This window comes from Octodon degus, unplaced genomic scaffold, assembly GCF_000260255.1.
Source record: "Octodon degus isolate 3935 unplaced genomic scaffold, OctDeg1.0 scaffold00014, whole genome shotgun sequence".
In the NCBI taxonomy this organism is placed as follows: domain Eukaryota; kingdom Metazoa; phylum Chordata; class Mammalia; order Rodentia; family Octodontidae; genus Octodon; species Octodon degus.
This window is the reverse complement of record NW_004524590.1, coordinates 27,251,450-27,258,750: the sequence shown is the minus strand read 5'-3', so window position 1 is coordinate 27,258,750 and position 7,301 is coordinate 27,251,450. Positions and strand designations below refer to the sequence as shown.

Genomic DNA, 7,301 nt, shown 5'->3' with positions numbered 1-7,301 from the left:
TATATATATATATATATATATATTCTGATTTCTTCAGAACAGACGAAAGCAGCACAGACTAATCTTTTGCAAGTCATCCTCCTACCGGATTGAAACCCTTGAGGAAAGAAATATTGTTATTTATATTGGAACATGATTGTTGTTAAGTAGTAAATATTTTTTTTATGTATTTGGTACAGGGTCTCACTACTCAGCTCAGACTCCTGCTGATCGTCCTGTTTAAGCCTCCCCAGCACTGGGATTACAGGCGTGCACCACCAAGCCTCTTCTCGGTGGCTGCCTCAGTGCACCAGGGGCAGGGCCAGTGGAGCATTTCTTAGATGAAAATACAGGGGCTATTTAATTTATGAATCAGACATTTTTCTTTCCTGATATTATCCTTATTTTTATTGTTTTTTTATTTGTTTATTTAAGACTGGGTCTCTCTATGTAGCCCAAGCTTGGCTTGAACTCAGCACAATCTTCCTACCTCAGCCTCCCAGTTGCTGAGATTACAGGTGTGGACCACCATGCTCAGATGATATCATCTTTTACAGTATAATTTTTAATGTTTTCTATATAAATGAATCAAATTGAATATTTTGAAAATGAGTCAAGGCGTGTGTGTGTGTGTGTGTGTGTGTGTGTGTGTGTGTGCAAGTTTATATGTACATGCACTAAGTATAGTGGATACAAGGTGATTTTTGGTGAATAATGGGATTTTTAAGCTAATTCTATATAAGTGATAATATACCATAATAGTACATTTTTAAAAGATATCTGGATTGTGTTCTATTAAAAATTTCCTCTCATTTGAAATAAAGTTAAAAAGTACAAGAGATCTATTACTAAAGACAAATAGTTCTGGTCAGCTCATACACAGTTTCTATTAAATTTGGATGAATAAATGGTTATTAAGTAGGTTAAAATATGACTACTGAGAATGCAGTATTTAATAACACTAATATTACTTACACTTGGGGTGCTTTCAAAACCTTCACCATGCTGAAAAGAAAATTACTAACACTACTTTGTTGTGATATAACGAAAATTGTAATAGTAGGAAAGCATCACTTTTTGTTTTTAATACATTATAAAGCTGGTTAATTGACCAGCGAGCTTGAATTGGCCATTTCTCTTTTGCAAGATGCAGTTAAATCTTGGCACTATATGCTGTGCTTGTTGGCAAGGAAACAAATGCCAGAAACGAACAGGCTAAAAATTTTAGTTTAGAATAATTAAACGTCAAGTAATTGCATGCTACTCCATTAGCAGAAGGTGTGAGTACCATGCAAGAGCTATTGGCATGGGATGAGGGTGTGGAGGTGCCAAACTTAAAATTCAGAACTTTTGCATGCATTTCAGTTTTCACAGCTGAAATTTACAGCTCCTGTATTGATAGAGAAGAATTACCCACACACTTGGTTTCATTGTTTGGCTTAGTGGTGTGACTTAGTAATTTTTAGCGTGTTACTAATAGGTGAATAATGCTCCCTAATTAGGTTGTTGAAATAACATGTGCTATAATCAACTAAGATATGTCAACCTGATTCAGTAAGAACCACCCGGCAGATTAGTAAAGCTCTTAGCTGTGTCTTCAGATGACTGACGTGTCAGCCACACACTACAGAGGAAACACCCACCCAGTGTGTGGGTGGCACTAACAAACAGGCTTGTAGCCTATATGGAATAAAGGTAAAGGAGAAAGAAACCTCTGTTATTTTGCTTTTTGGAAGAACTCTGAACTTTACTGTTGCCTTTGGACATTCATCTCTAGTTCCTCTGGTTTCCAGGCAGAATTGTTCAACAGCCAATGCTGACCTATTGGCATTCCAACGCAGATTCACACCAGGCCCTGGAGAGACCTCTGGACTTTGGCTTCTGACTGGATCCTTAGTCTTTCCAGCTCCCTATGCACCCAAAATGCAAAATGCATTTTCCTGTCTTTATGTTTTTTGATGGCCCTTGCAAGGCTGCCTTATGAATCATTTCATTCATTTTTACAGACAGTATTTCTGTCCTCTAGTGAATCTAATTGAAGCAGCATGAAATACATTTGTAAGTTACAACTAAAAAAAGGACTGGGGATGTCAAGTTTACTCAGTTCCATCTGCAGATGATCTATTGTCATAAAGTTCACTGAATATTTGCATGAAAAAGATCACAAGGTGTCATCCAATGAAAGAAATATATCTGTCAAGCTCAATCTAATCAAACAAGCAAGGAAGCAAGCAAACAAAGAAATACATCTCTAGATAAAATACTCATTGTATATATTGAGTTTATTTTCCTTTTATTCTTTCTGGTATAAATTATGATACTAAGATTATCATTTATAAAACTGCTGTGCTTAAAGGCTTTGAAAATAGTTCCTTTTACCATGTTATTTCAGCCAAATAATTCATTTTTCCTGTCTACAAGAGTGAGAATTTTCAGTCTTTTACTCAGCTTTACATCTCTCCCCTCAATTCTTGCCAAAATCTCTGCTTTTGATTCCAATGCTTCTCATTAGATAACACATGATGATCTCACCCCTCTCCAATGTTTGTGCTGCTTTTGTTTTTTTTTATTTATTTGTGTGTGTGTGTGTGTGTGTGTGTGTGTGTGTGTGTGTGTGGCCAGCTCAGCCCACCAGGGGGCGGGGCTGGCTGGCATGTGGTGCTGGGGGATTGAACCACGGTCCCTGTGCTTTGCCAAGCTTGTTCCAAGTAGGTGCTTTAGACCACTGAGCCATCTCACCAGCCCCTGGCTGCTTTTGTATATTTTTTTATTAGAAGCAAATAAAACCAATGTTTACACTGTTAATCCCTTACCAATGTCTATGGTTTTATACTTCACCTAAGATTTTAGTGCCTTTCTGTTTCTACACAGGATAGTCATAGCATGTTTAGTACAAGACTGGTTTATCTATTTATTTAATTTTGTATTTTAAGGAAGAAACTACAGGGTGTTCAAGGTCTCACTACTAGATCAGACTCATAGTGATTCTCCTGTTGACAGCCTCTTGAATTCTGGGATTAAAGGCAGGTGCCACCACACCCAGTCTCAATCACTGGCTCAGCATGCCGTGGGGGTGGAACTGGCAAGGCAGGCCCGGAGATCAAACCCCAGGCCTCTGCACCTGCTTGCAGGTGCTATAATCTGCTGAGCTATTTGGTTGACCCTCCACTAAGATTTTAGAGATTTTTGTACCTATTATGACATTGAGTGTCACATACTTATCTACTTGTACATTTAGATACTTGTACTGGCCCTTTGAAATAATATAATGAAGTATCTAATAAGGATCTGTGAGGCATAATTGCTTGCTTTATTTCAGAGCACTGATCTTACGCATATATTCTCCTCAATTATAAAGATTTGAGGAATGAGTAAAAAATTAATAAAAATGAAGATTATAGTTTGTTCAACCAAATTTGTAGTATTTCTCACATACCTCTGGCCTTCATGACTATAGTTCTGAACATATATTTCATTTTCATGTAAGTACTGATTTCCCCCAAGCTGCTTAATAATATAGGTTTGATTCGTGTGAAAATAATTGTACTACTAATTTCTACTAGATCACTGAAAAGAAAAGGTAGTGCTTATATAGTTTAATCAATTGTGCATACCTGTGTCTACTAATCTGAACAACTACTTTGATGATAAAAATATATACAGTATGAAAATCATTGTTAATTTCCTTTCATCTTGTTTTGAAATTCTTTAACATTTTTTTTGCTCTACTCTTAAAATAATAAAAAGTAAATAATTGTAGGAAGGTTGCAATATATAGAACAGTTAGTATGTTCTTTCAAATCTGTACATTGACATGTAATTCTTCATCTGCTGATAAAGATCTGAATAAGAACAACACATGGAAAAAAATCATAAAAAATATTCAGGTGTTCTGTAGTTATTAAGGGCAAGACTTCATTTGTGATTTAAGATGCATTCATTGGCCAAATTTTTCAGATAACTACTATTTCTTCGTTCATAAATGGATCCAATATGATAGAAAGTTGATAAGAGGGTTAAAATAATTGCATGCATCTGAATGTCTAGCACATGGGAGGCTCTTAAAATGTCTTTCAACCTCTTTGGCTTAGCACCAAGCATTCAAATGTGGTAAAGCCCTCTATTACTCATCTTTTAGTGAAGAGTAAAGGTAAAAAGTCAAATATGTCAGTAAGTAATATAAAATGCTATAAAAACAAAATAAAATTTTCCTTGAAATTTTACAGTTTTTGTCCTAAGAGTGGAAAAGAATGAAATGTTAAAATTATCACTGTATAACTACAGATGAAATATATTGAGTATAGCATGGGCAGATAGCTCAGTGGAAGAAGTGCTTGCCTAGCAAGTGCAGGGTCCTGAGTTCAATTCCTGGTACCATGAAAAGAATATATATATATATATATATATATATATATATATATGTTAAATGGGGAGATGAAAAGGATGAATTCATCATCTACCTTGTATGCTTTCTACAAAATCTTACAAATACGATTCTGCACATGGATTATGTTTTTGAGTCCTGTTTATTGGTATAGGTACATTTGGGAGGTGGTAAATTATAAAATTTTTACCTGCACAATTTGATCAACTGTAGCATATATAAATGAAGGCCTTGACATATCAATACAGTCCAGATATTGGGTATATTTATCACCATTAGAAATTTTCCTTCCTCGTTCAATATATCCTTGCCTTCTATGACACAATTTAACTCTCAATGCCCATTGATCAGTACGCGCTTGTGTAAGACTGGTATATTGCTATGTATTCATGTTTACCGTCACTAACATAAAATGCCCTTACTTTTGCTCATGTGTTCAGAGGGTTCATTTCATGCATATTCAGCTGCCTTTAACAGAGAATTGGCATGTTAAAGGGCTTTGTGGAAGAAAGCTGCCCCTCACACTCCAGCCAGTAAAGCAAAGAGAAGCAAAGAATTAAGGGCATAATCCTCTCTTCCTTTAAAAATGTGGATGTCAAATATCTTGTCCCAGTGATGAACAAGTTGAATGATACTGAAGTGGGCCCTTATAGGACCCATTGCTGTGTATGTACCTGATCAGGAGTGGTTCAAAGGCCTTTGGAAATGCTTTATTTGAGGAGTCTGGATAGGTCTGGAGATGCAGGCTATACAACCCCTACATTGGTCTAAACTAAATTCGACAGGTGATTCTGTCTGAAGTTCAGAAAATAAGAATGCTGATACTAAATCCGAAGTTCATGGAGTTTCACGTAAGAATAAAATCTAAATTGGAAATAACATTTAGGCTGTAGGTATTTCATTTTTGCTAAGAATTTGTCTACACATTTTTCATATCATTATATTTTTTGTATGATGAATTAAAAGTATTAGATCATACAGAAAACATTTCAAAACAGATTAAAATTCACCTGTGTCATGGACAGTGCTGCCTGGTTTTGGTCAGCTCTACAGCTAAGGATTAAGAGGAAAAACAGTCTCAAGATGTTTACAGTTCACTTAAAGGAGAAAGCTTACACAGTTGTGGTCCAATAAAGTAGGATTGCTGTAGAGGTTAGCTTTGAAAAGAACACTAGTACTTTGTATCAGAGGAATAGAAAAGATGACCTGAAGGCATCTCAGTGATTGAACAACCCACCATTTGCAACCCTGACTGTGGAAAAGGATAAACTTCTGTACTTTCAAAAATCTTGGTTTGAGAGGAGAGTCACAGCATACCGCGCTCAGTCAAGGTTGTCTAGCAAAATGTGTCCCTGAGTTCAGCCATCCAGGTAGTCATAGGCTGCTGCACCTATGATACAAGTGGGACAAGCTATTGACTGATGTGACAACAGACTTTTGCAACCTGAATGAGGTATTAGTTTTGCTGGTATGAAGAAGGCAGGAATCTTGGATTCATAAAGGCTTGGACCCAGATTTCAAAGAAAAGCCTGAGAGCCCAGCAATATACAAAGCTGTGAGAATAAAGATGAAGATGAATTGCACCTCAGGAAGTTAGAGATGGCATGACTATAGCTTCTTTGCCAAGGAAACCTGCAGGTATGAAGGGGGTATGAGCTGCAACCTGCCATGCTCCTGTGGCAGAACACCAGATGCCCTAAAAATGGACATCTCACACAATGCTCTGGGTTATGATCCATGAGCTAAAATATTCAGTATTTCCCATTCTGCTTTCCCATCTTTGTTTGATCTTGTTTCTTTCTATCACCCATTCCTCCCTACTGGAGTAGAGTAATTTACCTTGTAACATTGTGTGTTGGAAAAATAAAACTTCTTTTCTGTGTTTCATGGGGGCTCAAAACTGAGAGTTTGTCTTGACTCTCAAAAGAGACTTTGGATTTAGACTTTAACAATGGTGGAAAGACTTTAATGATTCTTACAAATGAACTAAATATATTTCACATGAAAAGATGGACATGAACGTTTTGAGGGCAGAGAAGGAACAGTATAGGATTTGGATACAAAATGACCCTCATGTGTTTGAAGGTAGGACCTGGTTAGAATAGGGGGAACAATGCAAGAATCACCTTGAAGGATGTGCTCTTGTTTTCAAGGCCACCATTTTCTCTGCTTCCTTGGGACACATATTTTTTCTCTGCTATGCTGTTCTTTTGCGCCGTTTTGCCTTGGAGCCAACTGACTTCAGACCTGATCCTCTAAAACTATGAGCCAAAATAAACTTCTGCTCCATGAAGCTGTGAGTTGTTGTAAATTGTCCTAGTGATGGAAAAATGGACATAAAATTTTCATTCTAAAATGTGGGCATAGGAAAATAGGAGGAATTAGATCAAATAAGACAAGCTAAGCAAACAAAATTTAATTCCTCTTTTAAAATTTTTAAGAATAATTTTTACTTATTTATTTATTTGGTACAGGGCTTTGCTATGAAGTTCAGACTCATAGTGATTTTCCTGTCTCAGCCTCCTCAGTGCTGGGATTACAAGCATGCACCACCAGACCCAGTTTCTGTGGCTGGCTTGAGGTTCCCAGTATTGTTAGGACAGTATGGCATGTGGTACCAGGGACTGAGCCGGGGTCTTTGTGCTGCCCAGACAGGTGCCTAGATGGCCAAGCTATCTCTCCAACCTTAATATTAATTCCTATATCTCCATATTCAGAACCAATACCAAGATGTAGTGAGATGTAAGCTCCAAAGAGTTTGAGCAGCCCTACCCTAACTCAATGGCCTTGCTGCAAAATTCATAACATTCTCTCTCTTGGGCTTGCTCCTTTAAATGTCCTTTACTTTTCTTGACTCATTTTTCATGTTTCTTGCATCACAAATATCCTGAGGCTTTCACTGTACTTTTTGCTTTTGTTTCACAGTTGCTTTCCCCCT

The 7,301-nt window shown here is 37.0% G+C and overlaps 1 protein-coding gene across 1 annotated transcript in view; it reads left to right on the top strand.

Annotated features, from left to right (window-relative positions):
- Positions 1 to 7,301, top strand: part of LOC101574580 (low-density lipoprotein receptor-related protein 1B) — a gene marked incomplete at its 5' end in the record, with an annotated part of 229,660 nt that overhangs the window by 31,899 nt on the left and 190,460 nt on the right. The gene's annotated exons all lie outside the window — the stretch shown is intronic.